At 41.3% G+C, this 25320-nt stretch overlaps 1 protein-coding gene across 1 annotated transcript in view; it reads right to left on the bottom strand.

The window, feature by feature from the left end:
- The window catches only part of LOC147069255 (uncharacterized), a 100375-nt gene that overhangs the window by 43949 nt on the left and 31106 nt on the right, over nucleotides 1–25320 (bottom strand). The gene's annotated exons all lie outside the window — the stretch shown is intronic.

Here is a 25320-nt window from a genome sequence, read left to right as displayed (position 1 = left end):
CAAGACCTACAAGTTTGGAGCTACATAACTATTTGCTTGTTAAATCTACAAAAATAAATCTATTTTTAAAGTGCTCGTGTCAATATGAAATGGAGAAAAATTTAATTTGTCGACTTTTGCAATGGGCGGATTTAAAACCACAACAATCATACCTTTTTTGTAAAAAATGTGAATTGGGAATTTGGCAAAGAACCGCACGCCAATACCCAAAGAGCCGCATGTGGCTCGCGAGCCGCGGTTTGCTGACCCCTGAACTAGGGTATGCGATACCGGGATGCTTCCCAATTTTAAGATTTCTTCAACTTTAACCACAGCAAGGTTATTCTAACTATTAAAGCTAAATTAGCTCTGGGGCGTTCATAAACATAATACAAAGGCCCCTTTATTCAAATACAAAGGCCTTCAATATTATATCGAGTGCGACACCAGTGTCCTGTCTGAAATGGGTCTAAGTAGACTCTAGTTTAAGAATTTATAAAACAACGTCCACTATACTCATCCTCACGTACGTGGAGTATATCAACATCCGAAGCGATTTGGTTGAACAGAGTTATTGCCCTCCCAATTGGCATCACAATTGACATGTTAGTTCTGCTCTTCGGGAGAACAAACAACTGATACTCCTAATGTCTAAGATAGTTATCAGGGACACATAAGTCAATAGTAACAAGAATGTCAGAGTTCTCATTTACACAACGTATAAGTCGAAAAAAATACGTGGCCGAATATTGATATTTTCTAGCATTTAAACTACAGTATGTAAGCATACCTAAGAGAAGGCCAGTTTGATAAAGCCACGGATAGTATCCATATAACCTTAAATAAAGGAGTCTCAAAAATTTATTTTGTACTGTTTGGAGGGGTCTATATTTGTATTTAGTTTTACCTGCATTGTGAGTTATCATCGGCATAATAAAACGAATCCGGAAATTTGTACGTAAACAGTTCACCGCAGGACACTTATTCGTTCGCCGCAGTACGTGAAACATGAGTTCGTGTAACATTTAATCAAATCACGAGTTCTTCGTTGAACATTTCACCTTGGAGTATATTTGTACGTATGCTACAACATGTGGCGAATTTTATGAGGTGTCTTTACTAGGTTAGGTTAGGTAAGGCTAGGGTTAATCTAATTGGAACAGTACTATTTGCAAACTATCGTCGCATTTTGTAAGATACGTACAAATGTATTCCACGGTTAAATGTTCAACGAAGAACTCGTCATTTATAAAATGTTATACGAACTCATGTTTCACGTACTGCGGCGAACGAATAAGTTTCCCACGATGAACTAAATCCGTACAACTTACATGTACCTAACCATAATAAAGATTATAGATCGATGATTGTTTTGGAATCGGGGTTGAGAATTAATACTTATTATAAAATCCCGGAATAAAAAATCCTATAAGGGGTGCAGACCCTACTGTGGAGCATGGGAGTTTTATGGGAAATGAAAATTCCCTCCGCTTATTGTGCCGAGTGAACGACAATTAATCTCACGATTGAATATAAAGGGACAGTAAAACACAGCTATTCGTTATAGTTTATAGGGTGATTGAGGGTATTAGCTGCAAAGTCGGTTACTTTAACTTTTTATATGTATATATTATATTTGTTGAAATATATTTATATTTAAATGAAAATAAATCAAATATATCTCTTTCGAAATATGTTAAATCATTGAAATATTTCTATTAGTATATTTGAGACTTTGTTTTAATATTATTTAACCTTTGTTAGTTTCAGTCAATATATTTGCGTTTTGACAGCACACAACTTATACATTACATGTAATAGACAGCATTGTAGTAAGTTATAATGGATTTAGGTTTTATACTATTCGTATAAAATTGAGTCGTTTTTTGAGAATCTGGTTTCGCCTCTCGGCATCTTCAGGTACTGTGTACACTTACCAAAAGGAAAATAAACACTGACACCGAATACTATTAACTCTAACTTATAAAACACATCAATACAATAAAGTAGGTAAAAAGTCTCCTCACCTAACAAGTCAACAGTCACAATTTAAAAAATATGTAAAACAAGTTATGAATAGTTGAAGTGATTGTAAAAATCTTCCTATATATCGTCCCCTGATTAACACAAAAACGTATCGACAAAAAATGTGTTTTTGAGTTAAGTATGCAGTTTTACTCAGAATAACGGTTTCTACCTGATGGACAAATAAAAAATTAAAAATGTCGACACAGATCGAAATAACCTAAGAGGGCTCGCACATCAGAACTCGCCGCATGCGTCTTACGACGAATTCGTCGATGTGACGTCATCGTAAACCAAGAAATAAACGTTATCAAATGGAGCTTCGCAGATTGGCCGATGCAACTGCAACTCTGCGACCCTGCGACATTCGTCTAATTGCATTGAGCCAAAGCCTGCATGTCGATCTCAAAAAATGTCGGCTCCGCGCAAGCGCACAGCTGCACAAACGGCCATTTCTCTCCAAACTGTCGTCGCGTTCGGAGCAGCCACGATGCGGCGAATGTCGATATCGCTAGGCAGATGGGCGAGGTTTTATCATGGAACACCGCCTGCCCGTTCTCGGAAGCTGCTTTGATTTATGGCGGTTAGGCACACGAGGCGAGTTGTGATGTGCGAGCCGGCGTTACTTTGATTAGAAATACATAAACGTATCGCTTGATACGTTTTCGTGTGATAACAATATTATTCGTCCTAAATTATTATTAAAACGTAACAGCATAGCGTTTTACAATTCGATTCACTTTTTTAATGTTTTTGAGAAGTTTTTCTGAAAGTAGAAGTAAAAAACTATTGAATACATAATATTTGACTTATATAAAATCTTTTTTATTTCAATATAAATTCTTAAAATGGATAAAATGTTTGAATTGTATAAGGAAAATTGCATAGAAAAGAATATTTGTCTGAAAAATTATCTTATAGGCATGACCCATTCGCTGCTGAACTTTTAATTAATATTTAATTACCACATTTAAATAACATGCTAATTATATATAATGGCCACCTGATGGGCAACGTAATACGGGCATATTATAATACATTCGATAAGTGTATAATAAATCTTCAAAACCTAATAATAGATCATTAGTAATTATAAGCAATAAAAATACTACACTCAAGAGGTGTAAAATCGTCGAATTAATGGAGTTAATTAATGAGATATCTCTATGATATCAGTCTTTAAAAGTTATTAGTATAACAATTAATATTCTTACATGATACCTACTTTTTATAATATTATTTTTTAAATATAACAAATCCACAAATAAACCCACCTAATATATCTCTGTTCCAGCCTTTGATGACATTTGTTTGTGTATCAGTGACTGTATGTAGGACTGTAGTGTATTAGTGATGTAAGGTGACTGAGGGGGCGATGCCACATCGACGTGGAGTTCGATAAGTGTGTGCATATTACTGATTTCACCAACACCTAGACAAGGGTCATTAACGATTAAAACAGACCGTACATATATTTATATACACGCGTATACATACATACATCCTCATACATATAGGTATATATATGTTTTATATCATTTTTTTCTTCTTTTATTTTGTTAACTGTCAATTCATGGCATTGTATTAAGTATTGTTTAATTTAATAAAACGCATTGTACTTATTCCACTTTTAATCATTAAATATTAGGACCGGTTTCGTCCGCCTCAGAGGGGCATTTTCAACTAAATACATTTTTTTAAAACAATATTTATCAAACAAAATCCAAAGTGACAGAAATAATATAACAATAGGTACATAAATTATCCGTCCAATAATAACTTCCCAATAACAGATTAATGTATAATTAATGAGGTTGGACATTAATATTTCATACTACATCAGGGGCAATAAACAAATTATTTTAAAATATTAACAAAACACAAAATATGAAACAATTCTTCTTCTTCTTTTGCCATATCCGCCCCTTAACTGGAGCATATGGACACCACGCGGTGCCTCCAAGAATCCCTGTCGCTCGCCAGTCTTCTTGCTTCGTTCCAGGTCAAACCAGCATCCCGTAGATCCACCGTATAGACTCTGTAGATTGTATTTAGCGGCCTTTCAAGACGCCGGAATCCGGTCGGCTTGAAGAACAGGCAAGTGTCACCGACAGGTTTTTCCGCCCCTGTGGGGGGCGCTCCCATAAGGAGTAGTGCCACCCAGCCGCTCGGTCTGACCCTGGTAGTCAATGCGCCACCGATGAAATGATGATGACCCTTGGCGAAGCTGAACAAAATATTTCATATGTTAAGTCCCGCAGTTTGCTCTGACAGGCCCCACGGCTTCTCAGAGTGAACTGTGGATGGTTAAGTCGGTCGCCACTGACCATGTAAATATAGGTAATAGGTAATATAGTTTAAGATTGAATTTTGTTTGTCGAAATATATATTAGGTAAAGGGTAATTAAATTAAATATGATTTGTTGGTAATGTTAATGTATAGTGTAAATTGTAATATAATATTCATATATAATGTAAAGGGTTAAAAGGTAATAAAGGGGGACTTATGGATGGGCGTTGAGGGTATGTAATTAGATAGTTAAGATGTACGTAGTGATAAGGGCATATAGATCGATGTCGCTACGCGACGCACGTACACGGCACAGTAATTGTTAATATATGCTCATAGGCCTGTTGCGAAGGCTCCCTTTTGCACGTATGTGCAATCACAAAGCATAGCAACACCTAGGCAATCATCGATCCGATTATAATCACGATCCCGCGCAATTAATTTACATATCAATTCCGTTCATTAATATTCGCGGTCATTCCGCGCGCGGCGTTTCCGAATCGGTATTCTGGCAGCTTTCCTGCTCTCACATACGACGGCGTCTCTGTCGTATGTGTAGAAACCGATTTCGAGATACGAATTTGCTCGCTTTGCAGTGACAGAGCCCCTCTCGCTCGCGTGTATGACGGCATCACGCTCACGCGCGACGGGAGAATCGGATCAATGATTTTGGTCGATCAAGGAGACCACGCACTGGAATAAAGTGCGGGAAATCTTTGATCGGCTAGGTATGAGTATCTACTAAGCAATTATTACTGCCTATATGTTTGGTTGACGGAATGACATCCGTCAACTAGTCGTAAGTATGTGCCCGTGGCGACACCGAGCTATATTAGTTGTTAATGTGAGAAAGGTTGCGCGACCAATACGTTTATATATTAGAATCGAGTAACTTCCCCGCGTGATATGGGTTTATATTAAGCTTTTATTTTGTAGTTAAATCACCAATCTACCGAGTTCATATTCTTAGACCAACGTCAAGTAGGTATTCAGGCCGTCGGGGCGCCTCAAAGTTGAGCCCCCCAACGGTAGTTGGCCGAAGGACTGGTATGCGCTGTCGAAGGCCTGGTGCCGCAAATATGCCAAGTTAACCACTGGCATATGACGCCTTATCATCCAGGCTAACTTTGTAGTACTCTTGTTTTTGGGTGAGAGGTACCTTCGCGCCGCTAGGGCCCGTAAAGCCGGCCGCCGCAGGAACGCCCCTCCCTCAGCCATGAAGAGCGCCACCACGCGGGGGGGTGTGCTGTATCGATAGGTAATTCAACCACAAATCCGTCGATGCCTCGCACGCCTTCGTAGGTGCGTTTTTCGTGGGGCTGGCCCAGAAACACTGCGGTACTGCTTCATCAATTACACGATCTCAGTACTCCTAGGTACTCGAAGGACGTACGTGACGAGTGAGCGACGCCGCCCGCCGGCGAGCGTCGACTCGCGCCCATAATTTTTCTTAGTCGGCCCTTACGTAGATGTCGCGGGTAATTAGTCATTGTACAATTTCCGCCACTCTCGTAAGGAAACCGTTAATTAATTTTGTCACCCGAAAAACGTTGAGCTAAGGGATGAAATCGGCCAGATTTGCATATAAACCCAATATTTTTAAATTCAATATCAGTCTTCGCTCACATTCCCGACCCTGAACCTGCGAAGGTCAGCGGCGGAATTTCGTTCACACTTTTCATATACAAGTCGCCAGGACTTGTGAGGAGGTACTCGCCCAGGTCCCGATACCTACTGGCAGATACCTACCTCCATACCTACTGTCACTTTGACAGATAGTGGTGAAGTGTCAACCAGCGACTTAGTCGTTTTATTCGCGAGTTTTATCGTTCATTACCGGACCCGGTCCCCAACCTTTTGTCGCGGTGCCCCGTGTTCGCGCAATCTCGATTACAGATAAAGATAAATTAATTCTTAAATAATTAAATAATAAAGGTGTTAGTTTATACAATTAATATTGTATAATAAATAAGACTTCTTTTTTTTAATAATTTTTGTGGTTTCGGACTTATATAATTTGAACTTTGAACCTTTGGTGATCGTGAGACCTAATAAAATTGTTTAATATAGTGTAAAGTTCTTTTATTGGACTAGACATAGTGCCTACCTGTTCTTCCTACAATTTGAATGTACCTCCACTCCAGGCCCGGAGCTAGCCGAGGATTCGGAGGCCTACATCGTGGCGCCCAACATTATGGTGCTGTCCAGGTCGCATTAACCTGGTCGGATCCCAAGCCCTGAGATCCACTACAGCATCAGAAAATAAATAAAATAGTGAGTACGACTTTTTTGGTAAAATAACATTGTGTACCAAGCTCACAGGAAGAGCAGAGTAGTGCGATAAGTGTATGTTCAGACAATTTCGAATAAAAATCAAAACACTTAGTGCAATTTTCGAAAAACAAAATACTTTGAAAATTTTAGTGATCGAAAACACTTATAAAAATTTCGAATAAAAATCAAAACACTTAGTGAAATTTTCGAATACAAAATACTTTGAAAATTTTAGCGATCAAAAACACTTATAAAAAAATTTCGAATAAAAATCAAAACACTTAGTGAAATTTTCGAATACAAAATACTTTGAAAATTTTAGTGATCGAAAACACTTATAAAAATTTCGAATAAAAATCAAAACACTTAGTGAAATTTTCGAATACAAAATACTTTGAAAATTTTAGTGATCGAAAACACTTATAAAAATTTCGGATAAAAATCAAAACACTTAGTAGAATTTTAAAATAAAAACACAACACATTGTCTAAAAAAGGCTCGCATGTACACGCGGGCCAAAGCGCGCAGAGCAAACTCTACCGACAGTGACGGCGATACCACGACCATGCCTCGCCCAGCTGAGGAACCCACTGTCAGCGGACCGTCAGACATCTTCGGTGCGCCTGAGTTCCAAGACGGCCAGATCTTCCCGGAGGACAGTCCACGGACTGACATCACGGTCGAGAGCGGACGCCCGAGACGGGAGGTACCTGAAGATGACGGCAGGAGGCCGTACGCCCCGAAACCGGAGCTAAAAACTACATTCACGGGGGACCCGCGACAACGGTTCGCGACATTTATAGAAGACTGCGAGGACTATTTCAAGGAATCAAAGTGTCCTCAGAACTGCCGCGTCAAGGAAGCCATAAGCCGCCTAGAAGGAGAGGCGAAGGCGTGGGGGCGAGAGTTCGACCCCGCCGATTCCTGGGAGGCCTTTAAGGAAGATGGTATCCTCCACTTCGAGTCGTTTGCCCGCCGTCAGAGGCAAAGGATAGACCTGCTGGTAAGACGCCAGAGACCGGAGATGACGCCATACCGGTTCCTCCGTCAGAAGGCAGAACTGGCAGCAGTACTGATGCCCGACATGAAGCCAGAGGTGATGGGGCAGACGTTCCACTTCCTGCTGACGGGTGCCGATCAGATACGTGTGGACCGCATCCAATGGAGGACGATGGCACAGCTCGTTGCTGCTGCCAAAACCCTCAACTTGCTGCCCGACGAGCCTACTGGAGGCCGTCAGTCATACCAATCGGCGTCGAAGCAGCCGCCGCCGCCATGCATATTGTGTGGGGGCTGCAACACGGAGACGAAGAGGCCACCCAACAACGATAATTGGAGGGACCGGCCGCAGACCGGACAGAAGGGAGCAGCTCGACAGGACGACAGAGGAGAAGAGGGGGCGCCAAGGCGCCAGGGGCCCCCCAACCGTGGCGGGTACCAAGGCGGACGAGGCAGAGGCGGTGGCAACCGTGGCGATCGCCGCACAGCCAGCGTCCAGCGTCAGGCGGCACCGGAGGAGCGCCGTCAGGAGCAGTCCCGTCCCGAATGAGGACGCACCCCGACGCCGGCGACCCATTGTCGGCTCCAAGAAGGACGTCGGCCCGACGGGCCCCGACGAAGAGTGAGAGTGAGCAGTGTCGAGTGTAGAGACGACCACCATACGCCTACGCAAGACATTGTTCACGACTTGCGAGCACTGGCGGTGACAAACAATAACCGTACCGGTGTAATTAATGAATTAAGGACGGCAAAAGCCAATAAATTTAAACCCAAGGACAATTCGATTGCCGTGGTACCGCGCAAGACTGAATCTGGTCGCGGTAGTGTTAATTTTTGTATAAATGATAAACATGTTGTTGTTCCAGTGGCCCGGAGGGACGCGCGATCAAATGTCAATTATGCCCCTACACATGTGAGCACGCCACTACCAGGTGCGGGCGACGTACATGTGGGGGCTGAAGTGAACGCGTCGGATGCCAACCCTGGAACCATGAGCCATCTGGTTCGAGCCGTAAGAAGCCCGAACCCCAAGACCTTCGGGTCTGACCAGTGGAAGGCATTGCCCCCTGGTCACGATGATGGCCACATCAATACAGTATATTTTTATAATAAAACCGCATTATTAGGATTAGGATATGTTGACAGCACAGAGTGGGACGATGGGCACGGTAAGTATCGTATGCCCATCCCGAGCGAACGCGGCCGGCGAGACTCCAGCACTACACGAGCCAACCAGAGTTCGACCGGAACGGCAAGTAGCTCGGGTCGCGTCAAAGTTGACGGCGGCCCCTTTGTGTTGTTTAACCCCAGTAATTATAGCGCCGATTCTGGCACCCCTTGTTTAACCCGCACTAAAAATTACAAGGCTGAGGCTGGCCAACTAAAAATTAAAATCCGTAGCCATAACAATGTAGATAATAACCTCATGCATAATAGCCGAATAAACGCCGAACCATCCGTTACCGCCTCCACACCGTTCGATCCGAACATCGCGACACCCCTCGATAGGTGTGCGAACGACGACGAAAAGTGTGGAATAAATTGTGTAAAATGTGTTGTAATTAATGATGTGTATTATAATAAGTGTAAATTAACTAGTGTAAGTGTAGATAATGAGAAGGTGTTAAATAGTGTTAGTGTTAAAAACAATATAAATAGTGTTAATAATGTACATATCCCGACCGATGTGGAAGTGGAGCTATTCGATGGCGAGTCAGTAGTGCGGAACGCCACCGTAGTCGACGACGAGGCTTCAGCGGGGGTTTATAGTGTCTGGGGGGCCACTCCAGAATTAAAGGGGGGGCACCTCCTCACACTACCCTTCCGCATAGGAGAAAACGAACAGGAGTATGAAGCCGTCATTGACACGGGAGCTACGCACACTTTGCTGCGTAGCGATCTGTATCCCCATAAAATAGTGCCGTGCGGGAAGCCGCAAACTTTAGTAACGGCCGGGGGCGGATCGCTGCGTACCGAAGGGGTCGTTACCGTAAAGGGCTACCTTAGGGATAGCCCGATAGTGGTGCAGGCACTTCTGGTCAGAGACCTACATGTCCCATTTTTGATGGGACTGGACTGGCTGGAGGCGCAGCAGGCAGTGGTAGACATGAAGCGCCGCTGCATCCACTATGGTGACGACCTGCGACAGACGCTGTATAGCAGGACGCTTCGGAAGCCCTTGCCGGGAGGTCCGATCCAGACCGCGGAACTAGCGCCCGGAATTCCCGATTCGGCCCGCGTCGCCTTGACGAAAGTCTTGGAGGACTTCGCGGACCGTTTCGCCGAGACCGGTCCCTTGTGCCGTACAACGGAAGTGAGGGTTTTCCTGAAGAACCCTACTCCGTTCCGTCTCGGTCCCTTCCGTCAGTCGGAGCAAAAGAAGCGACAGATCCAGGAGGACGTTGAGCAGATGATGGCAGACGGGGTCATTGAACCGAGCTCCAGTCCATATCTGAGCCCAGTGGTACTGGTACCAAAGAAGGACGGGTCCACAAGGTTTTGTGTGGATTATCGGCGGCTGAATTCGCAGACGGAGGATGAAGCGACCACGCTACCGTTAATCCTAGAGACCTTGAAGGACCTAGGAACCGCTAAGGTATTCAGTTTACTGGATCTCCGCCATGGTTACTGGCAGCTCAAGTTACACCCGGAAACCAAGCCTTTGACGGCCTTTGCGACAGCTGATGGAGGCTGCTACCAGTTTCGTGTTCTCCCTTTTGGGTTGAAGCAGGCTGTGGGAGCTTTTCAGCGGTTGATGTCGCAGGAGGTCCTGATCGGTTTGGTCAACAAGATCTGTCTCGTCTACCTCGATGACATAATTGTCTATAGTCGCAACTGGGAAGAACACGCGCAGCATTTGAGGCTCGTGTTCGAAAGACTGCAATTCCACAAATTGCGAGTCGCCCCAAAGAAATGCCAGATTGGGAGGCAGGCTGTGGATTACCTGGGGCACCATATCACGGAGACGGGTAATGAGCCCCAGGAGCACCACCTTGCCGAAGTGGAATCGGCTGCGGTGCCAAAAACGAGGCGAGATGTGCGCGCTTTTCTGGGCCTGTGTAACTGGCTCAGAGAATACGTGCCGCATTTTGCTGAGATGGCGGTGCCTCTGACGAAACTACTTCGCTCAACTGTGCGATTTCAATGGGGAGACGAAGCGGAGGTCGCCTTTCGTCGAATAAAGGACGCTTTAAAGCAGCCTTTGAGATTGGCTAGACCTGATTTTGAGAGGCCCTTCTGCCTCCAGACGGACGCCAGTGGGCATGGCATCGCGGCCGTATTGTTCCAACCACGGGACGATGGCGGGCGCGATGTCATCTCCTACGCGAGCAAGCGCGTCAACGAAACGGAAGCTCGTTATCATATTAACGAACTGGAAGCCATGGCCGCCGTATGGGGTATAACCAAATACCGCGGCTACTTGGAAGACAGGAAGTTCAAATTGATAACGGACAACCAGGCGTTGACGTGGTTGAACACCGCCAAGAACCAGAAGGGTAAACTCGCTAGGTGGGCGATTCTGCTCTCGGAATACAATTTCGAGACGGAACACTGCCCCGGCAGTGAGAACCACTTAGCGGATCACCTCTCGAGATTTCCGCAAGGACCAGCGGGTGCAACTCTTAGTCCGGAAGAGGAATGCGCCCGTATTGAAGCACCGACGAGACGACCGGAAGCTACGGCGATGTTGCTTATCATGGTAAACATCCGGGAGGCAGTAATTGAGAAGCAGAAGACCGACCCACGCATTATGGCGACAGTCGCGCTTTTCAATTCTCCCGACAATGCGGGAAGACGACCCGCCGGACTAGCCGTAAGGGACGGAATGCTGGTAAGGATTAGCAGTCGGATGGATCCGCAGCTAGTCGTACCGGCCGGCACAAGGGAGGATGTAATGAGAGTATACCACGACCAGAGCGGGCACCCAGGTGCCGCGGAAACCGACCGCTCTATCAGGGAGTGGTATCACTGGAAGAGGAGACGGCGTGACGTCGAAAGACACGTCCATAGTTGCGAGGTGTGCGCCACTCGGAAGAGGGCTGCCCCGCAACCTCCGGCACCTCAGACGTCGCATATGGAAGCGGTGAGGCCATGGGAGATCCTGGCGTTAGATTTGATGGGACCATACCCAACGACCAGTCGTCGCAACAAGTACTTACTTGTGATGACTGACATGTTCTCCCGATGGGTGGAAGCCTTCGTGATGCGATCCGCGACGGTGTCGGCGATCTTACCGTATGTGGAAAATCAGATCCTGAAACGTTATGGTTATCCGCGAGCGATTCTGACGGATAACGGTACTCAATTTGATCATCCTAGGTGGCGGATGGCTTTGGAAAAATGGGGAATCAAACACTGGACGACGGCGATTTATATGCCGCGCTGTAACCCCACCGAACGCCGAAACCAGGAGATCAAAAAGGGTCTCCGTGTCCGTCTAGCGAGCGATGACCATGACAAATGGGATCTGCACGTTCCAGACATTATGTACGATCTCCGATGCCGGAGGAACGCCGCGACTGGGTTTTCGCCCGCGGAAGTGCTATGGGGGTTCTCGATCTGCCGACCGGGACACTTCAGCAACCCACTGCGGACAGAACTCGACGATGAGGTCCGGTTAGACAGGGAAGAGATGAACGCGGCGGTATCGGCCAACCAAGCGGCGTACTTCAGAAGGCGAGGTACCGAGCCGACCACCGGTCCGCTGACGTTCGAGACAGGTGACCAGGTGTACACGAAAGAACACCCGAAGAAGAGGCCAGGCGCATGCGCCGGCCTAGATGCAAAGTGGAGTGGTCCTCACACTATATTGATGAAAGTCGGACGAACTCAGTACTTTGTAAATCGACGTGGCAGGCCCTATAAATTCCACGTCGATCAACTCCGACGTTACCTACCTCCTGTGGCCACGGGAGCCGAGGTAACTGACGAGGGGGCAGACGATTCGGTGACGCCCCCAGCGCCACCGGACGTCACTTCCGCAAGCTTGGGTGACAGTACCGAACCGGTCGGACCGTCAAGCATCCCAACAGCGGAAGAAGGAGTCGACCATGACTCCGACACGGACGACGAGATTGGGGAAACCCAAGGAGTGGATGGCGGGGTTCATACAATCGACCCCGCGCCATCAGGGGAGTATCGCCCATGGGAGATGGGGGACGATACGAGGGGACGCCCGTCACCAGGACCGGCGTCTCCAGAAAACCCCGAGACTGACGGCCGCACTACGGTGCCCGGCGTCAGCGGGGGCCTTGAATACCGGAAGAGTGTGTTAGAGGACGTCCTAGACGACACACCTTTCAGGACAAGGCCTCCCAGACGAGAGTTCCGCTTGGCGGGACGCACGGGAAAACGGCGCCAAAAAGGGTCCGTTCTACCGGCGTCCGAAGACGTACGGTAGGAGCCCAGAACTATACGTCGTTGTTTACTACCGCTATCCGGATGCGCGCAAGAAGAGTCACGCACGTAAGGCAACTAGTTGTGGGCCAAAGGAGTGCACGCCTTAGCCCAATAAAGCTCTCAAACGGAAGGCCCTTGCGTGGCGTGACAGCAAAGACACCGCGCGCATAGATGGGACAGAGGCCCAGGGTAGCGGAGTACTCACACGGGTATGAGTTGGGTTCCACCGCGTCGAAATGGAGGAAGCGGAACGGCGATATTTTTGTTTTGTTTTTTTTCTTTTTTTGTTTGTTTCTTTACTAATATTGCGCATGTATATTTTGTCTTCCCTGTTGTAAAAAAAAAAAAAAAAAAAAAAAAAAAAACCATGTATGTACCAGCGACGTCGAGGATACGACCGGGGGAATCTCCCTGGCGTATGATTCTGCAGGTCCCAGAACGGGCTGCCTGGCTCACACCGGGAAACCTGTACACCCACCCCTGACGATGGACTGGTGGAAGGATACTTTCTTAAGATCCTGTCCTAGAAAACACTCCACGTCAGGAGGGTGACAGGCAGACTATTTCGTCACCAGCAGCCCGGGAATGAATTATCTCTAATCCGAATTTGCATTATATAAAATTTTCTCTTCTATGTTCTATATATGTGTACCCGACTCTGGGCCAATGAATAAATAATAATTACCCTTTTTGTCATGTGCATGCCGTAGCGGTTATAATTATTTTAGATATCTTCTTTTTTTTTGTACGTTTAATGGTTATTTCGTTGTGTCTATGCATGTATTGTTTGTTTTGTGAGGCGGAGCCAAGGGGGCCGGTGGCTAATTGAGGTCAGATCCTGGCGGTGGTTTTGCTTTGGTTGGGGGGATTTGTCACCGACAGGTTTTTCCGCCCCTGTGGGGGGCGCTCCCATAAGGAGTAGTGCCACCCAGCCGCTCGGTCTGACCCTGGTAGTCAATGCGCCACCGATGAAATGATGATGACCCTTGGCGAAGCTGAACAAAATATTTCATATGTTAAGTCCCGCAGTTTGCTCTGACAGGCCCCACGGCTTCTCAGAGTGAACTGTGGATGGTTAAGTCGGTCGCCACTGACCATGTAAATATAGGTAATAGGTAATATAGTTTAAGATTGAATTTTGTTTGTCGAAATATATATTAGGTAAAGGGTAATTAAATTAAATATGATTTGTTGGTAATGTTAATGTATAGTGTAAATTGTAATATAATATTCATATATAATGTAAAGGGTTAAAAGGTAATAAAGGGGGACTTATGGATGGGCGTTGAGGGTATGTAATTAGATAGTTAAGATGTACGTAGTGATAAGGGCATATAGATCGATGTCGCTACGCGACGCACGTACACGGCACAGTAATTGTTAATATATGCTCATAGGCCTGTTGCGAAGGCTCCCTTTTGCACGTATGTGCAATCACAAAGCATAGCAACACCTAGGCAATCATCGATCCGATTATAATCACGATCCCGCGCAATTAATTTACATATCAATTCCGTTCATTAATATTCGCGGTCATTCCGCGCGCGGCGTTTCCGAATCGGTATTCTGGCAGCTTTCCTGCTCTCACATACGACGGCGTCTCTGTCGTATGTGTAGAAACCGATTTCGAGATACGAATTTGCTCGCTTTGCAGTGACAGAGCCCCTCTCGCTCGCGTGTATGACGGCATCACGCTCACGCGCGACGGGAGAATCGGATCAATGATTTTGGTCGATCAAGGAGACCACGCACTGGAATAAAGTGCGGGAAATCTTTGATCGGCTAGGTATGAGTATCTACTAAGCAATTATTACTGCCTATATGTTTGGTTGACGGAATGACATCCGTCAACTAGTCGTAAGTATGTGCCCGTGGCGACACCGAGCTATATTAGTTGTTAATGTGAGAAAGGTTGCGCGACCAATACGTTTATATATTAGAATCGAGTAACTTCCCCGCGTGATATGGGTTTATATTAAGCTTTTATTTTGTAGTTAAATCACCAATCTACCGAGTTCATATTCTTAGACCAACGTCAAGTAGGTATTCAGGCCGTCGGGGCGCCTCAAAGTTGAGCCCCCCAACGGTAGTTGGCCGAAGGACTGGTATGCGCTGTCGAAGGCCTGGTGCCGCAAATATGCCAAGTTAACCACTGGCATATGACGCCTTATCATCCAGGCTAACTTTGTAGTACTCTTGTTTTTGGGTGAGAGGTACCTTCGCGCCGCTAGGGCCCGTAAAGCCGGCCGCCGCAGGAACGCCCCTCCCTCAGCCATGAAGAGCGCCACCACGCGGGGGGGTGTGCTGTATCGATAGGTAATTCAACCACAAATCCGTCGATGCCTCGCACGCCTTCGTAGGTGCGTTTTTCGTGGGGCTGGCCCAGAAACACTGCGGTACTGCTTCATCAATTACACGATCTCAGTACTCCTAGGTACTCGAAGGACGTACGTGACGAGTGAGCGACGCCGCCCGCCGGCGAGCGTCGACTCGCGCCCATAATTTTTCTTAGTCGGCCCTTACGTAGATGTCGCGGGTAATTAGTCATTGTACAATTTCCGCCACTCTCGTAAGGAAACCGTTAATTAATTTTGTCACCCGAAAAACGTTGAGCTAAGGGATGAAATCGGCCAGATTTGCATATAAACCCAATATTTTTAAATTCAATATCAGTCTTCGCTCACATTCCCGACCCTGAACCTGCGAAGGTCAGCGGCGGAATTTCGTTCACACTTTTCATATACAAGTCGCCAGGACTTGTGAGGAGGTACTCGCCCAGGTCCCGATACCTACTGGCAGATACCTACCTCCATACCTACTGTCACTTTGACAGATAGTGGTGAAGTGTCAACCAGCGACTTAGTCGTTTTATTCGCGAGTTTTATCGTTCATTACCGGACCCGGTCCCCAACCTTTTGTCGCGGTGCCCCGTGTTCGCGCAATCTCGATTACAGATAAAGATAAATTAATTCTTAAATAATTAAATAATAAAGGTGTTAGTTTATACAATTAATATTGTATAATAAATAAGACTTCTTTTTTTTAATAATTTTTGTGGTTTCGGACTTATATAATTTGAACTTTGAACCTTTGGTGATCGTGAGACCTAATAAAATTGTTTAATATAGTGTAAAGTTCTTTTATTGGACTAGACATAGTGCCTACCTGTTCTTCCTACAATTTGAATGTACCTCCACTCCAGGCCCGGAGCTAGCCGAGGATTCGGAGGCCTACACAAGCCAGGTTGAAGTTAAATTCTGGCATCCGCAGCACGTGGCCGAGCCAGGTCCAACGTCGCCTCTTCACTTTCAGCGTGATGAGAGGCTGCTTGGTGCGTTCTCTTATCTCCTCGTTGCTCCTAAAATCATACCACCGCACACCGAGTATTCGTCGCAAACATCTGTTTTCGAAGTTCAGTATACGGTTGCTCTGAGCCTTCGTAAGGTTCGCTACCATAAAGCAGCACCGTCAGAATGCAAGCGTCGAATAGGCGGCATTTGGTTTTGACCGAGTACAATCGTGAGTCCCAGACATCGAGTTGAATGTTGCTCCAGCCATTCCCATTCGGATAGCGAGCTCTTTCTGCAAAATGCCATTTACCGTGATGTGTACCCCCTGGTACTTGAAACTGTCGACGCTCTCGATGTTTTGTCCGTCGCTAATCAGAGGGAAATCTGGATCCCATCAATAAATCAATACCATTGACCATATTATAGACTCGCATGTAAACCATCATATAAAATAATATAGCAATGGATACATTTGAATTTTAAATGCAATTATTAAAAAAGCAGATTATAATGTTAACGCAAATCATCACCTTATCAACAAAAACAAAAATAACATGTTTACACTTCGTTTTCCGCAGTATTCTTTATTAAGTAAAAATATATATAGAATATTTAAGAATGTATGTTATTACGTTATATGAAAACGGTTTTTCATATTTTATTACGCACGTGAGGATTGTTTGACACGTGTCTAGCAAACCTTTTATCAACCTCTTGCACGTGTCGCCCTAAAGCTTTCCCATATACACACTTTTCTTTCAAAGTAAGTATATAATTTTATATTTCCTTCCTCCACGTCGGCAAAATAAAGTTAAACGATTTTTAAATTCGCAGCATAAGAGTAATCCAACGTACCTATGTTTTGATCTGGTTAATATTTTTTTTATGTTTGCTCGAATTTTCTCTATAATATGACGTAGCATAATTCATCATATATTTTCAAGGACCGTCCATTATTTCAGAGTGGTGTACTTACTAACTTAAGATTTATTACAACGTTATTTTATTAGGTCTCATTCTTATTTGTCAGGTGGTTGTTTATCCAGTACAAATCTTGCAATCGATTTTTAACTAACTTCCTGACTTGCTAGACATTTGAAACTTTTAGAATATATCAGAACACGATGCCAATGCATTATTTTAATACTTTTAGCCCTCTTTAAGTAGAATTGAATTCATTTTCAGTTAATTCTGTTTTTTATGAAAAGTTATTTTATTGATTGCTAGGGGAGTGGTCTGGGGTCCTAGCAACTAATTATTAATATATACGTACGTTACTATGTAAATCAATATGAAATGTCAAAATTACATTTCAGTATTATTTCTAACAAGTACAAATTTTTTTGATCGTTTAAGGGCCCACATGCTTAGCGTAGGTCAAAATGGAGCTTTTATGGTATTTTCAGAGCATAACCCTGGACATTCTTAAACGTTGCAGATAATCTATTTATATAATTGTGAAGCCTTTTTATCCTTGCATAAATATTTTTATTACATAAAATAGTATTCTTTTAAACCTCTCGCTTTAATGTTTTAGAATATAGTCATATTTCAGTACATCCATGTGCAGTGGTGTTAAGATTTTTTAGATTTATTCATTTTTAAACGCATTTACAAAAACATTAGTAAAATTAATGTTAGCATTATATAGTGACATATTTACGATAAAAAAAATATATTTTATAATCTTTGTGATCCCAAATTTCACAAGAATTAGGCATTTTATTATTCAAAAAATGAGCACGACTAACACATTTGAAGATAATTCTAAAGATACTTATTAGACGCTGTATCTTTGACCATTCAAATGTGATAAATATTCTACGAACAATGTTTGCTTTATAATAATTATTGACCTAAGAATAAGGTAGTATTTTTTTTAAATACGCCATTTCTATTGGCATTTCCCAGTGGCTAAGCTACAACATACGACATTGAAATACGAATAATGATTGCGTTATAATACTCGTAATATGACGTAGCAATTTATCATACATTTTCAAGGACCGTCCATTATTTCAGAGTAGTGTACTTACTAACTTAAGATTTATTTTCTTTCAAAACCCCATTTTGCTGTTTTACTTGATCAACATCTACTTTATTTCCCTTGATAATACCACAAATTGTATTAAAAAAAATGTAAAAATATTTTCCCAAATTTGTTTTCTTATTATGTCTGATACTAACAAAAATAACTTACCATCAGTTTACATTACATCGCTTTCTTTCTTTTTTATCATTGGTCCTATTCGTGGGGGCCGTGAATCCATCCTGAACGCAGGCCCCCTACCCATCGCCAGTAGCGAAGGGTGGAGGTAGGCTATTTAGACGATACATCAGTGAAACGGCAAATAATTTTCAACTATAGGCGCGACGATATTTTCGACTCGCTGGCATTCGGAGAGCGAACGTCGAGGTGTGGTAAATACGCCAATTTGTTTCGTGATGGCGACGGGGGTATTAATTCTTAAATCGTGTAAAGATGACTAAAAACGTTACCCATTTACTTGAAAGTTCCCACCACCACCCGTCATTTATGCACAGCCGTGGATATGCACGGCCGCTTTCCATGACGTGTCTGAAAGAAGTGATTTTAAGTGCTCGTTCCGTCCCGAGACGGAGCCGCACGGGACTAATGCTGCAACCATGCACGTAGTGCTTAAAGAAGAAAGTTAAGAAAGATTTTTTTTTTGTTTTTGGACTGGCTCTGCTGTCCGCTGACGTTAAGCGCCCTGTGTATCCGCATACTGAGTGTCAAGAATTGAAATGAATGAGTCTGCAGAGGAGTCGAGACTATCCCGCTCTCCATACGACGCTGCGAATTAATGCGAACAATAAACAGAACATTAAATGGACGCATGTTGGATTTATATGACGAATTATATTTCGTTCGGGCTTAAATTATGTATGTTCAATAAAAATAATATTACATTCTTTAATCTTGTGAATAATTCGTTGAATAAAAACAATAGTTAATTAAATTATTAACAAGTTCAAGTACCTACTTAAATATTAAAAAAAAGTTTGTGATCCGTGACATCGATTAGTAATTAAGCTAATTTAATAGGTACCTACTTCAATTTAAAATACAAAAGCCGATTGCTAATATTAACTCAGTTTATAAAGCGCTTCGAAGAGTATTGTTATCATGGCCCCCACAAACGGTGGGCCCGGGCTCAGGAAGGGCCCGGCGTGGCGAGTCGACCAGTTAAGTGATATAAACACACATAAAAATTCTCTTTAATAGTAAAAAAAAGTAGCGCAACCTTTTTTTCAATAATGTTATTATTTAAAATCATGTGGCTGTACGATACAAGTTTTTATTTTGTACTTGATACTTGACAACTCCACAATTCAAATGGATGTATTAAAATATACAAAAAAAAAAACACTTATAATAAATATACACATTAATTTTATCGCGTACACCATTTGTAAAACGCTACTGTTGAGCGTCGCACTGCCTTTATCTTTAATGATAGGTAGGGGGGCCGCCAAAAATCTTAGCCTGGGGGCCCGCTTCAGGATGTGGGGCCATGATTGTAATAGCCATTTATTAATTAAAATTCTTTGCAATTAGATAGCACAGTGGTCAATGAGCGTGGGCGCTTATCACGAGAGACGCAGGTTCGAGTCCTGCAGGGTGTCGAATTCTTTTTAAAAAAAAATCTTTTGGTTATACTAATGTTCTTCTCCGAAGTGTTTTCAAATTATGTAAGTGACATCTTTCACTTTTCGGGTGAGTGCTTCGGCCTTCAAGCTATCGATCCGTCTATGATTCATCCGAATTATTTCTTATATTTACGTTTAAACTGAGATATTTCAAATTGCTTTCTGATTAATTAACGTAAAATGACATTACTAATTTCATCTTAACTGACTTCTGATACTTTATCGGCGTTCTTGTAGATCATCATCATCAGCTTGAATTTTGAGCCTCTCCAAGCTGATTTCAATTATCTCGGTCCCGTGCGTTACGATGTCACGTACTTCCTTGTAACTTGGCATTACGTTTGAGAGTAAACTGCCATTTATTAGCCATAGTGTTACCATTTATAACAAGGCGCTTAAAATGTTGGGCTTCGTCATGCGTACTTCCCGGGTCTTTTCGGATGTTACGGTAATAAATCTTTTATTTAATTCTTTAGTTCGAAACAGACTTGAGAGTGGGTCTATTATTTGGGCACCGCATCAATTGAAGTATGGCCTTATGGTGGAGAGGGTTCTGAAGAAATTCTTGAGACTCCTTTACTTAAGGTTGTATGGATACTATCCGTGGCTTTATCCAACTAACTTTCTCTTAGGCATGCTTACATACTGCAGTCTGCAATTTAGAAGAAATCTTTATTTAGCTACGTATTTTTTTCGACTTATACGAGGTATAAATGAGATCTCTGCCATTCTGGGCAGTGTTCACCTGTGTGTCCCTGATAACTATCTTAGAAGTAGAGTGCATCAGTTGTTTATTCTCCCAAGGTGCAGAACCAACCTGCCACTGGTAATGCCAATTGGGAGGGTGATAACTATGTTCAACAAAATTGCTTCGGATGTTGCTATATTCCACCTACGTGAGGATGAGTATAGGTGGATGTTGTTTTACAAAATATTAAAATAGGGTCTGCTTAACTCATCCCGTGTACTTCCTTGTACCTGTCTAATTTATATTTTTTGTATGTACACATTTCTACTGTTTAATAACTTACTATCTATCTCTTTTTTATGTAATACTGTTTTATATTTCTTTGTTTCTAAATGTCATGTTGTGAACGTCTTAAAGTTATAATTTGTAATGTCCACAATATATTAATAATAAATAAATTAAATCGAAAATTGAATTAAATTCCGCAGAACGATCCAGCGGCATCTAGGTCTACCTTGCACCTCTTAGGTATCACTCGGTGACTAAATGGCAAGTTTTTCCACTTGCCTAAAATGCAGATACGGCATCTGTACTTAGTACGGCAGTATAGACAAGCAACAAATTTAAAAATCTCAGAAACATGGGTACATATTAGAAAATAATCTTAACTTCATCACCACCTTTTGCCAATGGACCACATTATGTATTCCCTTAGTTATGTATGTATTTGTTGGAAAACATGGCTGTACAAGAATTAATATAAACCGACAATTTTTCAAAACAACACCCAGTAAAGTCATACGGTTAATGTAAACAACAAACAATACTAAATCAATGCGGGCCATATCGCGCCGGCATTGTTACCACTTAGTTCGCCTCTGTGGTTATTTTTGGTTCTAGATTTGAGATACTGCTTACTTTAGGGAAATCCCGGACTTGTAAATTATTACGCCTAATGTTCGTTACGAGGTTACACGAGAGAAACACAAAAATTTACAAGTTTTCGGGACACTTGTTTTCATAACAAAAATCTTATGTTCTTTCGAAAGATAATAATGTTTATTTGAATATTAAACATTTTTACATATTTAATAAACTATTTTTTTTATTCAACGAATATTAACAAGATTTACGAATGTAAAATTCTTTTATTGAACATACGTAATTTGAAAATACTTCTCAGAAATATACATTAACCATTAAAAATATCGTTTAAAAAAAATACGACACCCAGCAGGTGCGAAATTTGGAGCGATACCGGTCACAGTTAGTAATTAAGACGATGTCTTTACCTACGAGATGCACCTAGCGAAAAATACGATGCTTGCAACTTGGGACATTATTTGATAATTTACAATTTAAACTGTATTAATTAATAAATATGTATCTGAAAACATTAAAAAGAAAAATACTTTTTAATTCAAGTCAAAGATAAGCTTAAAATTATTGTAAAAAATGTTATAAAATGTGAATTTGTTAAAGGATCCCATTTTATTATCACATATTATTTTATGATCATATTCTTTATTTAAATTTTGTTTATTAAGTTTTCTATGTTGTACCTAAGAGATTTTTGACTAATTCATAGTTTTAATATTTTTTATATTTACTTAAAAAAACATCGATTTTTATAAATATATAAATGTATAACCTTGAAATATTTTTTATTTCTTTCTAAATATGTTAGTTCATTGCAATAATTGTATTAGTATATTTTAGATTTTGTTTTATTATTATTTAACCTTTGTTGGTTTCAGTCAATATAATATTTGCGTTTTGGCAGCATAAAACTTGTACACTAAATTTAATAATATACAATATTGTGGATTTAAGGTTTGTACTATTCAATTTGCGTAGTTTTTTTGCGACCCGGGTTTCGCCTTTCGGTATCTTCAGGCACTATATGTACTCACCAAAAGGCAAATACTCACTTTCAACGAAACAGATAACTCTAACTTATATACTTAACAAATGAATACAATACACTTACTTACTAAGTCAGTAATGAAAAAAAAACATTTAATTAATTTTTGAAAAACGAAATACGTATATGCTTTCTTAAAACCGAAAATATCGGTATTTTGGATTTTTGAAACCGGTAATTCGGTATTGAATAATAATTGAATACCTGTATTGCAACGATTTCGATTTATTTTGTAATTAGACTAAGACATGAATTAATTATCGCATATTTGCCGGGACTATTAATTATATTATCTCTGTCCAACGTTTTGTAGAGAAGTTTTTACATACGATTAATGATGTTTCCCGCTGCCATCTTTAGATTAATAAAGCCTGAGCATAACTTTTTGCACAAGCAACGAGTGGTCCACTGCCATACTATTTATTGATAAAAAAAACTTGCAGGCAGAGTTTGGTATTCTATAATGACTGAAGAGTATAAATAAGTTATTAGTTATTGTCGTTTAGAATCGACTGTCACATTGACAAATGTTCTAGTGTATTATGATATTATTACACACGGAAGAAGTTAACTTACTTTGATCGTCACTTCCAATTATTAATAACACAGAACCACTAAATCAGATGAACTCCAAGGTCTCCAAGGTCTCCAAAATACGCTAAAATATTCTAAAACTAAGAATTGTCCGACAAGTGAACACGACAGATGCGTCAGTATGAGTCTCTATAGACAAAGACAGGTCATCCATAAACAACGGGAGGGGATGAAAGGTAGGACCAGTCGTGAATGTATCAGCTTTCATCTTCAGTCGGCAATGTGCTTACTCGTAAACCATCGGTGGCCAACCTTTTCAGCAGCCGGGCCAGATTCTAAAAATGAGATTTCCTACTGGGCCGCAAAACCGATTTTTTTATAATACAAAACAAAAAAAAAATATATATTATATATATTAATAAAATAAAACAAAAATCAGAATCAATTGATTAGACTTTTTTTAAATAATAAAAAATAAACAAAATACTTAATAAATTTTAGTGAGAAGTTTGATTTTGTGTGGCAGAACTAAGTGCATCAATATCGATATCGAGTGAGGTTGTTTCTACACGCAAACAGTTTTACAAATGCACATCAGTGATTCATGTTCTCACTCAGGATTTGATATGCTTCATCCGACTAAAAAGCTGTTCACACGTGTAAGTGTTTCCAAATAGGGAAGTCATCATTAGAGCATGTTTGTAAAATGCAGAATATTTCTCCTTGTCCATATATGTTTTGTAAAACTCTTCCAAACCAACCTGATGGAATTTCTTCTTTAACTGTTCATCGCAACATAGTTCGCAATGTTCCATTTGTAAATTTCCTGGTAATAAATTCACGTCTACAGAGAATGGCGTAACAAATGCAGCAAAAAGCACACGGTGCTTTTTAAAATCTTGAGCCAATATCGAATTTCAATTTGCGAAATTAGCACATCTAGCGGTAGCAATTTTCTCACTGCTACACGGGCCAGTTGACACCCAGCGGGCCGCGGGTTGGCCACCCATGTCGTAAACCAAACTACATGGGTAAGTAAAATATTACTTTGGAGAAAATTTCCAGACACGTTTTAGTTTAGATGAGAATAATACTTGAAAACAAACCGACGCGCCAAGCAGACAATCTGTCAAAGTTATTTCGTTTTATTTTCTTGACATTGACAGTTTGTTGCTTATTGTAAGTTTCGTCAGCGAGAAAGTTTATTCGAAAGTTTGAGAATGTTTCCGTTAATTTTTGACAGCCGAGATAGTTTAAAAATCGTTATTTTGTAGTTATAACCGAAAATATTGAAACTATATTCTTCATTTACTTTATACTAACTTCACCTGGGATATCCTACTATCATATATCGAAGAATCCATACTAGGCGACTATTTTATTATTACCACGTTTTTATTAGCTTGTATTCTTGTTTGTCCGGTGGTTGTTTATCCAGTACAACTCTTGCAATCAATTTTTAACTAACTTCCCGACTAGCTAGACATTTGAAACTTTTAGAATATATCAGAACACAATGCCAATGCATTATTTTAATACTTTTAGCCATCTTGAAGTAGAATTGAATTCATTTTCAGTTAATTCTGTTTTGCATGAAAAGTTATTTCGGAGAAATCCGTAATCCAATCCACTATTATTGGTTGCTAAGAGGGTGGTCCTAGCAACTAAATTATTAATATATACGTGCGTTACTATGGAAGTCAAAATAACATTTCAGTATTCTATATTTGTTTGTTTGTTGCAAAATTGCAAAAAAAAAAATGATTTGTTGACAATTGCCTTATTTGTCCTAAATTATTAATACATAGAATTGTCAAGTTTAAAGGTATGATTCAACAGAAAATTTAAAAATGTGGTATATAAAAAGTTCTTGTAATTATTAAAGTTTACCTTATTAAGAAAAATATTTTTTAAATAATAACTTGATTATTTTATATTTCAAAAATATTTATAATTTGTGTGTGTTCCCATATTATCTTATTTATGTATGTTCGATTTGATATGAATAAAAAGGATTTCAAGTTATACACATTTCTATTTGTATAAAAATCAATGTTTTTTTAAATAAATATAAAAAGATATTAAAACAATGAATTATTAAAAAAAACTTTTAGATATCTACTAAAGTTGTAAGCATATCTTTTACTTAAGGCGATGTCTTTACCTACTAGAGGCACCTAGCGGAAAAATACGAAGCTTGCAACTTGAGACATTTTTTTGATAATTTACAATTTCAACACTCACG

The sequence above is a fragment of the Rhyacophila brunnea genome, unplaced genomic scaffold (assembly GCF_057557595.1).
Source record: "Rhyacophila brunnea isolate RB1 unplaced genomic scaffold, BYU_Rbru_1.0 scaffold_24, whole genome shotgun sequence".
In the NCBI taxonomy this organism is placed as follows: Eukaryota; Metazoa; Arthropoda; class Insecta; order Trichoptera; family Rhyacophilidae; genus Rhyacophila; species Rhyacophila brunnea.
This window is presented reverse-complemented; position numbering and strand designations above follow the sequence as displayed.